Raw genomic sequence first — 12,032 nt, 5'->3', positions numbered from 1 at the left:
TTCTATGTGGAGTCATACACAACATTTTACAAAGAGGTAAATGTTTCTAAATCAGGGGTGATTGCCATACACAGGGGCCAGCAGCTCTCCCAGAAACTGCTCTGTGCTCCTAAACTTATGGACTTAGAAGTAACTAAACTCGATTTATGGATCCAAATTTGCATCTCCTATTGCTTTGCAATGTTTTGTCTTCTATACTTCCAGATTTGTCTTTAATTTAAGGATCTTAGGACAGTATTGTTTTCTTTTCCTAAATTTCTAGGCGATGTTTTCACCTCCTTGGACTTTTATCATTTCATCTTTCATCTTGGAAATTGGACTGGATTGCTGTGAAGCTGATAATTGTTGTGGGAAAAAAAATAATTTTATTGAGCCTCAGGTTATTTCTCCCTTGAAATATTCTAGATAATTTTCTTTATTCTAAACTCTTTCATATGTTTCTTGAGTCAGCAAAAGTTTATTGTGTGAAATTATTAGTTGCCAGTGATCTTTCCTGGAAAATGGATAGCATCTGGTTTTTTGTAAGACCAATCTTGTCATGTTTTAAAGACACCATCTGCTTTCCAGTGCTCCAAGGGGGACTGTGGTGTCCAGTGGGATTTTTATCATATGTTTACCTCCTTTTCTGAACATCTGAATATTTTAGAGAGCAGCTAAAGGCATAATTCTTCCTCCTAAACAGTATAATTCTTTATATATTAAAATCACGTGGATGTATGTTCAGCGAATTGAGCTTGAAGTCATAAAATGTTTTTTAGAAATGCTACACTTAATGATATACTTCCGTATTTAATCATGGATATTTACTGTGTACTCATCAGAAGCAATTTTTGGTTCAGAGTCTTTGCAAATATATTAAATTAGACAAAACAGACCCATTTTCTGCAATAGGAGCTTTGGATTTGGTCCCCTACAAGTTGCTCACCAAAACGCTCTCAGAAATGCCTTTTAGTATCACCAATCACATCTACATTTTGAAAAGAACAAACAAAATCTAGCTTTATTCAACTGTGAATTCTATTGACCTGATTGAGCAACTTCTGTTCCTGTGAAAATCCGTTCCTTGCATGCTAATTACAGCAGAACCCTTTCGTCAGGAGCACGGTGGGTGTGGGTGAGGACTCGCCTGACATTTTATTTCCTTTAAGTCTAACTCACATCCCAGGCTCTTTCAGCCACTAGCAGCAAAGCACACGCTCAGCTTTAAGCAGGAGCTTTAGTATTTTGTTGAATTAGAGATTTGGCAACTGGTGGGAATACTAATGGGAGTGAAGTCATATAGGTTCTTAGAGCTAGAGAGATCCGAACCATAGAATTAGTAAAAAATAAAATATAATCTTTTGCATCATCTGAGGTCACTTTCTGTGTCTCAGGACTGAAACACCAGGATTGTTTTGCTTGCCACTAATGAAAAAAAAAATCTATATCCATTATGTGCAAAGTCCTCTAGCCTGATCCCTATTTTAATGTCTGACTGTGGAAGATCTGAGGCAGTGGCTGAAGTACCTGAGTGTGTTGTTAGCAGGGCAATTTCCTTAACAAGGCTCTTGAATTTACTGGGCCATTCTCACGCAATTTTTCTCTGTTTTCCTCTATGTGCCAATGTCACTCCCAGACTGGTTTTTGCATGTGAGTGAGAGATGCTCAAATGAGGGACAGCCCAGCAAATGCAGCAGCAGATGCACCTTTATTGATGAGCAGCAGTGCCTGGTGCTCAATGGCATCAGGCTGCACTCCTCATGGAAAATCACAGGAAACGCCACCCCAGCCCCATCTGCTCCTGTCAAAGAGGTTTTACAAAAATAGGGAGGGCACATCCCTGCCTTGATTTATGACATTGAGCAATGCCCCAACACAATCTCTTTATATACCTATATATATGTATATATATATATATGAGATATATATATATCTCTTTAATATCTCTTTATGTCCTTCTTCATCCATACTCATCCCACATGTCCTTGTAGCTTTCTACATTTTGTATGTGCAGATGCACACCTTAAATAATGTGTAAAATATTTATGCCTTCATACTATGCTAAAAAGAAGACAATATTTTTCTGCATACCTTAAAATCACATTGCTGCTAAATAAAAACTCTTCCAGAGAAACAAGGTACTGTATAATACTGAATTCTCTCTCATTGCCTAGAATTGAATTATATCTGAACACTTGATTCAAACACAACTGTAATACAATGAATATTAAGCTCTGTTTCAGCCACTATGAATAAATGAGATTATTTCTATTGAGGTGGGACTTTATCACATAATGTCCATAGATGTTTGTTGGTCCTTATTCTTTCTTACAGGTGTTAAGCAAGTGATTAAGAAGTTAAGCAGGATAGATCCCTGTTCAGTGACATCCTGTCAACAAGTGCTGCAGCCCATGGAGATCCTGGCTGAATGTTGCTCCTTTTAACTTTCCAGGTCATGCCACTCCTGCTGTCAGACAAATACAATAGGAATTACTCAATTTAACACCATTTCAGTTCTAATTGAATTCCATTTGCTAAATCCTGAATAAATACATTACAACTGCTGCTTCGGTCAAACAGAGAGAAATAGCCATCTTATAATGACTCCCCTGTGGATTTAATGCCTATTCTATCTGTTAGAATAATGATTCCTACATCACTTGAATATATTTAAAGGATAATAGTTATTTAAACATGGCAAGTCTTTATACAGCAGATAAGTATTTTTAATTTGCATTTATGGAATGAAAAGGAAAGCTAGAATAACTGGTTACCAATTTGTCTGTTTTCTAAAGTATCTTGGTATCAGAGCAAAGACACAGGATTATGAAAGGGCTTTATGCTTGCTTTTAATAGAAGTCTTAGGTGGGGAAAAAGGGCTGCATCAAGGATGGGATTCACATCACCAAATACAGAAAACTGACATGGAAATGCACCCCCTGCTCATCACCCCTGCTGGTCTGCTGGGGAAATTAAACCCCCTACATGGGACTCACTGTTTGAGCAGCAGGTATATGGAAAAGCTTAGATGAGTAAGTGATCTCAGGAGGGTTAAACTCAAAGGTATTTCGTCTATTATAGGGACCTGAAATTAGGTGAGATGAATCCCCCTGAAGACCACAATGAGAAGTCCATTTGTTGGAATTAGGAGACTCACCCTGGAAAGGAAGGTAAATTTAAGGGAAGGGAGGGAGTTAATTTGTTCCACTTGAAAAGAAAAAACAAACAAAAAACCAAATTTGGAATCTCTCATTTGCTTCAGACCAACCAGTTAAATATTTCAAAATATCACCCATTTTTTCTTTCTTTTCATAAGAGATATGAATCTTTGTTGCTGATGATGTCAGCTTTTACCTGGAAATGGGAGGCTGCATTGCCCAGATCCTGCTCTGAAGCAAGCAGGAGGAACACTTGAACCCACGTGTCCCTGTGTGAGATGAATGTCATGGTCCCTGGGACAAGGTAGGGATGCAGAGATCTCTGATGGCAAGTTTTGTGAATGGTCACCTATGTCCCACTTTCTTTTTTTTCTTGCTCAGCCCAAGATATTTGCCAAGCTTGACTCAAAATGGTGAATAATTTCAGTTCTAATTAACTTTTTTTTGAATAAACTATTCACAGCCTCCCACTCGCTCTGCCTCCAAAATTCCATCTTTAGCACAGATCTTGTTAAACAATGTAGATCATGAGAAGGGAGAATCTAATAGAAATCATGCACTTTCCAGAACTTCTTTTAAACATAACATGTCAAGCATCAGGGCCTTAAATATATATGGTTGTAAAACCATATCAGTGCCTGATGATTGTTTAGGGCTGTGTTCCAATTAAATCCATTGAAGCTTGAGTCAGAGGTTACAGGTTGAAAATTCCCTGAGGCCGTGAACGACTCTGGCTACAGAAGTGGATTTACAGAAGTGGATTCCATCCCTGTGAACAGATGCAGTCTAATCCAATTGCAGGGTTTTTGCTCCCTTCACCCCTCCCACCCAATTAGCCAGCTGATGATATTTGTGTCTTGGTAGCAACATTTTTATAAGGGAGATCTTTGCCCTTTCTGGTGAGTCAGAGACTGACTCTCAACAATGAAGAGTTCAAAGACTCATGTAATGTTTTGTCTCAGAAAGTTGCCTCGAATGTTAAATGAGAATGAACACTGAGAGAGAGAGAGTTCCTTTATCAAGAGAATAGAGAGGAGAGGAGTTACCTCCCCTGCTACCTCCAGGCACAATGCTCCTTCTTCTGTACCACTTACTCTTTTTCCATACTGTTTTCCAAACACTCAAAATCTCCTTTGATTTTTATTTTACCCTGAAGAATTTTTAATGTTTCACTAATGTTCCAAATGCAGATTGGCAAGTGAAGGTAAATCACCCAGAAATTAGCTAAAATGTAGCTATGCACCAGGAATAGATTTTATGAACCAAAACCGTTCGATCTGTTGAGTGTGATTTATCCCTTTGTGGAGTTCCTGCCCAGTCCTTTCAAAGTGAATGTTTAAAGTTGTGCAGGTGGCAGAGGGGCTCCTGCTTTCTTTACCTGTGGTTGCTCACTCACAGCTCTTCCTCCACTACCAAAGGAGAGTTGTTTTAAAATATATTCACAATAGTGCTGCAGGAAGTTGTTTTTCTTATCACAGCTCTTGGTAAATATGCACCCCAGGGTGAGTTGTCACCTGGTGGTATCACCATGGGTGGTGAAAATTTCTCGAGTTCAGGATTTTTAACAAGTAAAGAATGCAGCAAGAGAGTTTTATTTTTGAGTTGAGTGAAAGGGTGAGATATGGAGCCACTGAATATGCCAGACTGCTTATTTTCTGCTGATTTTACCATCTTTGGGGACTGAATTATTGACAGAATAAGTGAATTTCCACCCCCCTTTTAGTTATTTTGGTATATTTGTGGAGTACCTTACAAGATCAGAAACTATCTTTCTGTGACTGTGTTGTTTCCACAGGTTTTGGTATTTCCACTGTGGTCAATAAAGAGAATAAAGACAATAATCTGCAGTGATTTTGCTTCTTCAGGAATTAAACACTGACCAGGTAAAAATTTAAATATTTATTTAATCAATTTAAGCAGGTATTTAGGATCATCTGGCTGTGCTACCTGATCTTTTGAATATTATGGCCAAATGGTGACAATGTGTCTTTGGAGAACTGTCAAGAGACAGAGGATGGGCAGCTGTTCACAGCATCCTCTTTAAGGTTGTCTACTTTTGCTTCTTGTATTCCTAGATTTGAAAAATCAGTAAGAATTATTTGAAGAGATGGCTAGATGTGATACAGGATGATTTACGTTAGAATATATGGGTTCCATTTTCTAACAGCTTGCATTGCCCTTGTTATTTTTTCCTTGCTTTATCCTTTATCTCTTCTCTTCTCTTCTCTTCTCTTCTCTTCTCTTCTCTTCTCTTCTCTTCTCTTCTCTTCTCTTCTCTTCTCTTCTCTTCTCTTCTCTTCTTTCTGTTCTCAGGGTGACCTCAAACTAATCTAATCTATGTAGATAAAAAACCCCATCTTCTACCTAATGAAAAGATAAGATAAACCCACATAGATTTGAGGTGTATGATACACTGTTATGTGCTTACAAACCAAAATGTATTGGCAGCAGCCCAAAAAGTGTCCTAGAAGATACACAGAAATAAGATAGACAGGTAGAAACAATTATTGATCAAGACCTTTTGTACTGGGAGCTAAAGTTAATAACATTTTATATCAAAATCAAGTGTGGATCCTGAGGGTGAGAGATGGATTCTGAAAATATTTGCTTGTACTTTGCTATGCACAGGCTTGTAGGGAAGCAATTCAAACTCAGTAGCATGGGGGCAGAGAAATGGAAGATCACAAAAACTTTGAATATGTAAGTGCTAATCAATCATTATTTGGTCTTTTTTGAGCTAATGTGGCTACATGTGGCCAAACACAACTAGACTGGATTTTTTTTTAATTTAACATCCCTTGGTACACAGAACAACCATTTCAGGAAAGAACAGCCAGATTATTATATTTGCAATCCACATTTTAGTCATGCTGTTTAATTAGCAAGAACAAATGTAGTGTGTGGTCACAGTATAAAATGAGGAACCTCAGTTAAAAATGGGTTGAGAAAACAGCATAAAGCTGTAGGCTTTGCAGAAAAGAGCTGTGTTTCAGCTTAAACACAGTTATTGCAACCATGGAGTTGCAGGCACAGGTCAGCTTGGACACTTGGTACATTTTGTTACTTATTCTGTGTGTGCAGTCGGAATAAGTAGATGTGGAAGCCAGCTGGTCACTGTGGGAAACATGGCAGAGGTGATGCCACAATTCCTGTACTAGAACACAGGATTAGTTTGTGGCAAAGCAGGGATGTGAATTGGGCAGACTCCAAAGGATCCCTCTTGCTGCTGAGTGCAGGAGACAGACTCGTTCTGTGAAGGTGCTGTGGGTCAGATTGGACTGAAGGAAGGTTTTACCAGGAATACTTCGGGTGTCTGTGCCAAACAAAATCACCACCCCAGACTGAGACAACTGTGAACAAGGAACAAACCTGAGCATCCTGGCTGTATTTACCCATCGTCCCTGTGAAACAACCACTCCTTCTTTCCTAGGTGTTAGGAATTGTGTGCAACCCTGAACTTGCACGTTCCCAGCAGGAGGTTGGGAAACTATTTTGTCTGTTCCTTTGTAGGCATTCTCACTCTCATCTCAAATTAATGAACCCAGTGTCTTTTCTTTGGGTCTGACCAACCACAGGCACGTTGCTCCTGTAGGGACAGGTACACGACAATGTTTCTTTAATGTACAATTATGCCTGGGCTGGGGTTTCTTTCCAACCAGAATTATTTTATCCTTTCCATTTCCTACCCTGCAAAAACATGTGCAAAATATTTTATTCCCTTTCTTCTTCCAAGATTTGCTAATTACACTACAAGTAGGAACCTTACTCTTTACTTTCTGTTACATTTGAAAAAGACAGCATTACCTGTAGGAAAGATTTCTGGCAGAAGAAATTTCTATTCTCATAACAACACTCAAGGCTAAGTTTGTTTTGATTGAACACTCTTCAAATGTTTTGTTGTTTTGTTTTCTTTTTTTCCCTTTATATGAAAGAATAGCTTTTCTTTGAAGGAGAAATTATAATTTAAAGTCTCTTTCATACTTTGGAAGTTCCCTCAGATGCCATAAAGAATATTTCTTGTTTCAGAACAAAAAGGGAAATGAAGATGTTCGTTTCCCGAGTGTCTGATCTGCATAACTGAAAACTCTGAGACAAATGGCCACTGGGAAAAAATCCCAAAGTATTTCAGTAAAACAGGATTTCATTCCTTGTGGAAAATTCAGAGAAAGTAAATTAATAAGTCATGCACATTTGAAAAATACGCTTTTTACTTTTTTTCTTCTGTAATCCCCCTCACAACTGGTGATTCCACTGCTCTGTTTCCCTGAAGGCATTTTAAAAACAGACTAATATCAGGCCTCCTTGAGCTTCAAAAGTCCCTCAGAATGCCATGAACTCCACAAGCAGAGCAATATCCAGTCTTTCAAAACAGCCAAAACACTACTGTGGGCCCCAGTCAAAACTCATGATCAGTTATTATTCCATCAGCCACATCATTCACATTTTGGAGCTGTGAAGCATCTTGCAGCCATTCCATCTCTCCCCCATCATTCCTGAGCCTGAATTCTTCCTCACCTCATCAGAGACTACAAATGTAAATACATCTGTACACCCTGAGCTGCTGCCACAGGACACAGCCCAGACCACCCAACCTTTGGAAGCTCAGTTGTGGACTGCTGGATTTGGCAGCCCAATTCCAGACCATTATTGCAGTAACAACATCTCTTCCTTCATGTCCAGGTGGGAATGCTGCATCTCCTCTCCTGGTGTTCCGTGCTGGACAGAGTCCCCTGGGCTGAGCAGTAGAGCAGAAGGTGAGGGAGCAGCAGCTCCTGAGGGGAGCTCGGTTTTGCTCAGCAGTTTTCAGAGCAGGATTTACAGCTGCCTCGGCAGCTTCACGAGGCACAGCTAATTGTGACAGGATCCATGTGGAGGGTGGTCTTGTGCCTTTAGACCTTGGGAGAAGTGTCTTCAGATCTTCATATGGGGTTTTAACAACTTAATTGGATTTTCTACCTTTTATGCAGGTAAGGAATGTGAAATTCTCACACTTAAGCTTTGTTTTCCACTACAAGATTTTTACACGAGACAATCTGACTCATGACCTTGGATATTAAAATTAAATAGCACACATGCTTGCATAATTTGCATGTGTCTCTGAACATCTGAGCTAACCTGCATTAAAGATACTCCTCAGTAACACTGGATGCTGAGATCACCTAGCCAGGAGTTTCTAGGAAGTATTTGTCATGAAGCTGTGGCAATTACTGAAATGACTGTGCATTTCTTCTATTGATTGTTGGCATACCAAAATAAAATTACATTTGACTCCAGATAATTCATTTTCTCCCCTTGAATATTGGTTTGCTCTGTGCTGAGACCTATCAATAAAAAAATACATAGTTAGTGGGCTGGACGTTACCATTTTTCTTATTCTGGAAACATCTCATTAGAGACTGAAAAAAAAAAGGTAACCCCAGTGAGATATAGACATGTAACTGTCATTTCATGTTTGTATCTTGTGAGTCTTATTTCTAGGAGTCAGGCTACTTACAGGCACCACAAATATACTGGGAGGTGTGTTTAGAAAAGTCCTCATGCAGGCACAGAAAGTCACAGAAGGTAAAAGGACCAACATTGGCAGCAACTGGGTTGAAAGGATGCGTGGAAATTTGGATGAGGTAATCTCCTGCCTGTTGAGTCACTGACTGTCTGATTTGTGTCATTGCTGCCTGGTAATGTGGCACTAACAATTTAGAAGGCTAGGAAACACGAGAGACATAATTTAGGACAAGATGCTTATCTTGGTGCCTGGACTTTTTCTGTGTTATCCGTGTTTAATCCTACTATTTCTTGAAAGCAGATGCAAATCTTCAGCATTAATAACTGTACATAGGTGGCAAGGCTGCCTGCTGCAAGTTTGGCTGTGTGTTCATAAGGTGGTGGCATAAAGGAGGCACCATTTAACTGTGATTGTGATTTGTGCAGGGAACTTCAAGGATTCCTCACACAGAGAAGATGCCTTGGGTTGATAATGCTGACAGACTTATACCAGTCCTTATAAAAGAAAATTATAAACACAGTAAGTGTTTATCAGCAAATGTGCTGATATTTCAGTGCTTGTAACGAGGCAGAATTTTTAAAATGTGAGGTATTTGAATCCAGGACTGTAATACAGTGGCTACTGAACAAATCCCCACTGTCACTGCCTTCTGCACAGACCCAGTGATCACACAATACTGTAGATGAACATACCAAACACACTCGAGATGATTTGGAGCAGAGGCTTTGATTCTTCTTTATCTTGTGGCCATTTAGTACCAGTCTAACCCCCTCAGAATCAGGAGAGCTCAAACTCCTCTGTGCATATCCTCCCTGGCATGATGCTGGATGCTCCCCTGATTATTTACAGTCGGTTGTGGCACAACCATTTCATTACACTGAGAGATGCACAGAGCTCCTCAGGTAGAACTGTACACATTTAACAGGTTCAAATAATTTTCCCTTGAGGTTAACATAAGGATTCCTGCTTTCCTGCTGATTTCAGAGAGCACTGGGCAGAGCCCTTAGTGCAGCTTTCACCCCATATGTTTTAAAATGAACATTTCTTGCCAGTATTTTCAGGTTTATTGTAGCTTCCTTCTGCCTCAGGCAAGGAAAAACAACAGGACACAATGACAGCACATTATATTGGAAGTAGCATGATAAATTCTAAACAGATATAATTAGCATGTGACCCCAAAGAGACCTTCCTATAATTAATATTGAAATATGGTGCATGCATTATATAGGAAAACATATTGTGTATTCAGAGGGGAGCCTTTGGAGAATGGAGGTCTGTCTGTAATGGCTTGTAATTTTTTCATTTTAATCAGAATTGAAATTTCTGCACTTGAAGAAATAGAGAACGTTCATTAAAAAACACTTGGACTTTAGAAAGACACCACCTGCTTCGTTTTCCTCTTTTTTTATTGTAACAGTGGGGAAAAAAACCCCTTTAAATCTTCAGCTGGGGAAATGTGCACTAATGGGGAAACAGACCTCTGAGGAGCGAGCAGACTGACAAGCTGTTCAGGAGCATGAGGCTTTTCAGCAAATAGTATTCACTCCTCCAGTAGTTTTTGGTAAATTATGTCATATCTAGAAGTCCATACTTATTCAAATCCAGAAAAGTGGATGAGTAACAGATAGATAATGAGCATCCATGAAAAAGGGAAAGAACATCTCAGATATAAGGTGAAGATTAAGAGGGGCAAAGCCACCAGTGTGTTGCCTTCTGAGTGACATTCAGCTCCTATCACACAGCAGCTCATTACACAGTCTGTTTATACCAGAGGGAAACAAATATGAAAGTTAGTCCTTTATATTTCACATTAAACGTAGGGAGTTCAAGGGAACTGAAAGACTTCATTATGGGATCTGATACCACACTGTATTTTGCTAGGTCCTATTTTAAGTAAACTGGGTAATTTTTGTGGGTTTTTAAAAGACTTTATATCAAATATTTAATTAACATTCATTCTGCAACTTTGGAAGCTGAGGCTTTGGATCCAGGATATAATTTTTTATCAGAATGAATAAATATAAAACAGATGTTAAGCAGAGGCAATAAATTTCATCTTAATTGTAACTCTAGAGATGACTTTCATCACCAAAACACTTTTTTTTCCTCTGTAGCTTTAATTCTCAGCTCTGTAATTGCCAGTGCACTGTCCAGTTGTATTTTCCCCTCTATTAGTTCTTCCAGTTATATTTTTGCTCTGAGATAAATGTGAGTGCACAGCCACACTGTTGAGTAGTGGACTTTGCAAACAGACTGTGCCATGGCTCAGTAGCTGCAAATTCAACATTTTGGATTTTGTGGCAGTTCTGTCTGATGAGGTTGTTGCCACAGAAGGTATCTGGCATTTCTGCTCTGTAAATCTCCCATGTGTGATTGTACAACAGACTAAAGGATCGCTGGTGTCTGCAGGCAGCCTCTCTTGCTTTGTGACCTTGCTAGAATTCCTTAGTTAAATGAAGTTTGATTTGAAGCAGAGCTGAATAGAAGTTCTCGAAGACAACCCCAGATTGCAGTGGGAAGTGCTGTCAGTCAGTTACAGTCTGGCACTTCTCTCTGAGCTCCTGCCTGGGACTGATGTGTCTCTGGGTTTTGAACCATTGCCCAGTGTAAAACTGAGCTTTCAAATGGGAGTTCATTACAGGCGGCGTAAAACATTCACAGAACTGCCACAATTGGGCCTAATTGTTTGTTTTACCATGTGTTCTGAATATTTTCTTCAGTTAATAATTATTCTCCATTATTCTCTCCCTCTGCTGAGTAGTTGTTTAATACTGTGGTTGAAAACAATGAAATTCCTTGCTTACTGTGATTTCCAACCAATTAGTTCTGGGCAATGGGTTGCCCATGAAAACTCCTGATGTTGTCTCATGGCCAAAAGAAATTAAAAAAAATATATATAAAGCAAACTGAGGTTATTGTAGAGGAAATTATAGATTTCTGCACAATATTGCTCAGTATTTCTGGCTCTTAGCAAGTAAAGCCTTGGATGAGCATCATAGAAAAAAAGCTGAACTGTCTTGTGTGTGTTTTATTTACATGAAATGCTTTTAGAATGAACCTGATAGAGATCTAAAAGAATGCAGAAGAGGTTACGAACAGAGATTTAGGTGGGGGGAAAGGGATGGTGGAAAGGTTCATAATGCTGGCCATAATGATAATAGAACCTGAATTAATTGAGCATTTGAGCTGCTTAAATCTCCACATTTCCATGCTGTTCATTATATGAAAATCATATGAAAAAATGCAGTTTTGCTTTCTAATTGCTGCAGAATGTTTGATTTGCTTTATTTCCAGGCCTGTGCTGTTGTTTTTCAGTGCTGACAGCAAACAGTTCATGTCTGGAATACTCTGCACAAAGCTGACTCTCAGACCTCACAAAGACAGGTGTGTTA

The 12,032-nt window shown here is 39.1% G+C and overlaps 1 long non-coding RNA gene across 1 annotated transcript; it reads left to right on the top strand.

Annotated features, from left to right (window-relative positions):
• Nucleotides 1-3,064: 3,064 nt before the first annotated feature.
• On the top strand, nt 3,065-5,017 carry LOC108447109. The gene is made up of 3 exons (XR_001862508.1): nt 3,065-3,149; nt 3,296-3,441; nt 4,933-5,017. It is a non-coding gene; the product is annotated as an uncharacterized LOC108447109 (long non-coding RNA).
• The last annotated feature ends 7,015 nt before the right edge of the window (nt 5,018-12,032 follow it).

The sequence above is a fragment of the Corvus brachyrhynchos genome, unplaced genomic scaffold (assembly GCF_000691975.1).
Source record: "Corvus brachyrhynchos isolate BGI_N302 unplaced genomic scaffold, ASM69197v1 scaffold10, whole genome shotgun sequence".
NCBI classification, from domain to species: domain Eukaryota; kingdom Metazoa; phylum Chordata; class Aves; order Passeriformes; family Corvidae; genus Corvus; species Corvus brachyrhynchos.
The sequence above is the reverse complement of the archived record's forward strand: the minus strand, read 5'-3'. Positions and strand labels throughout refer to the sequence as shown.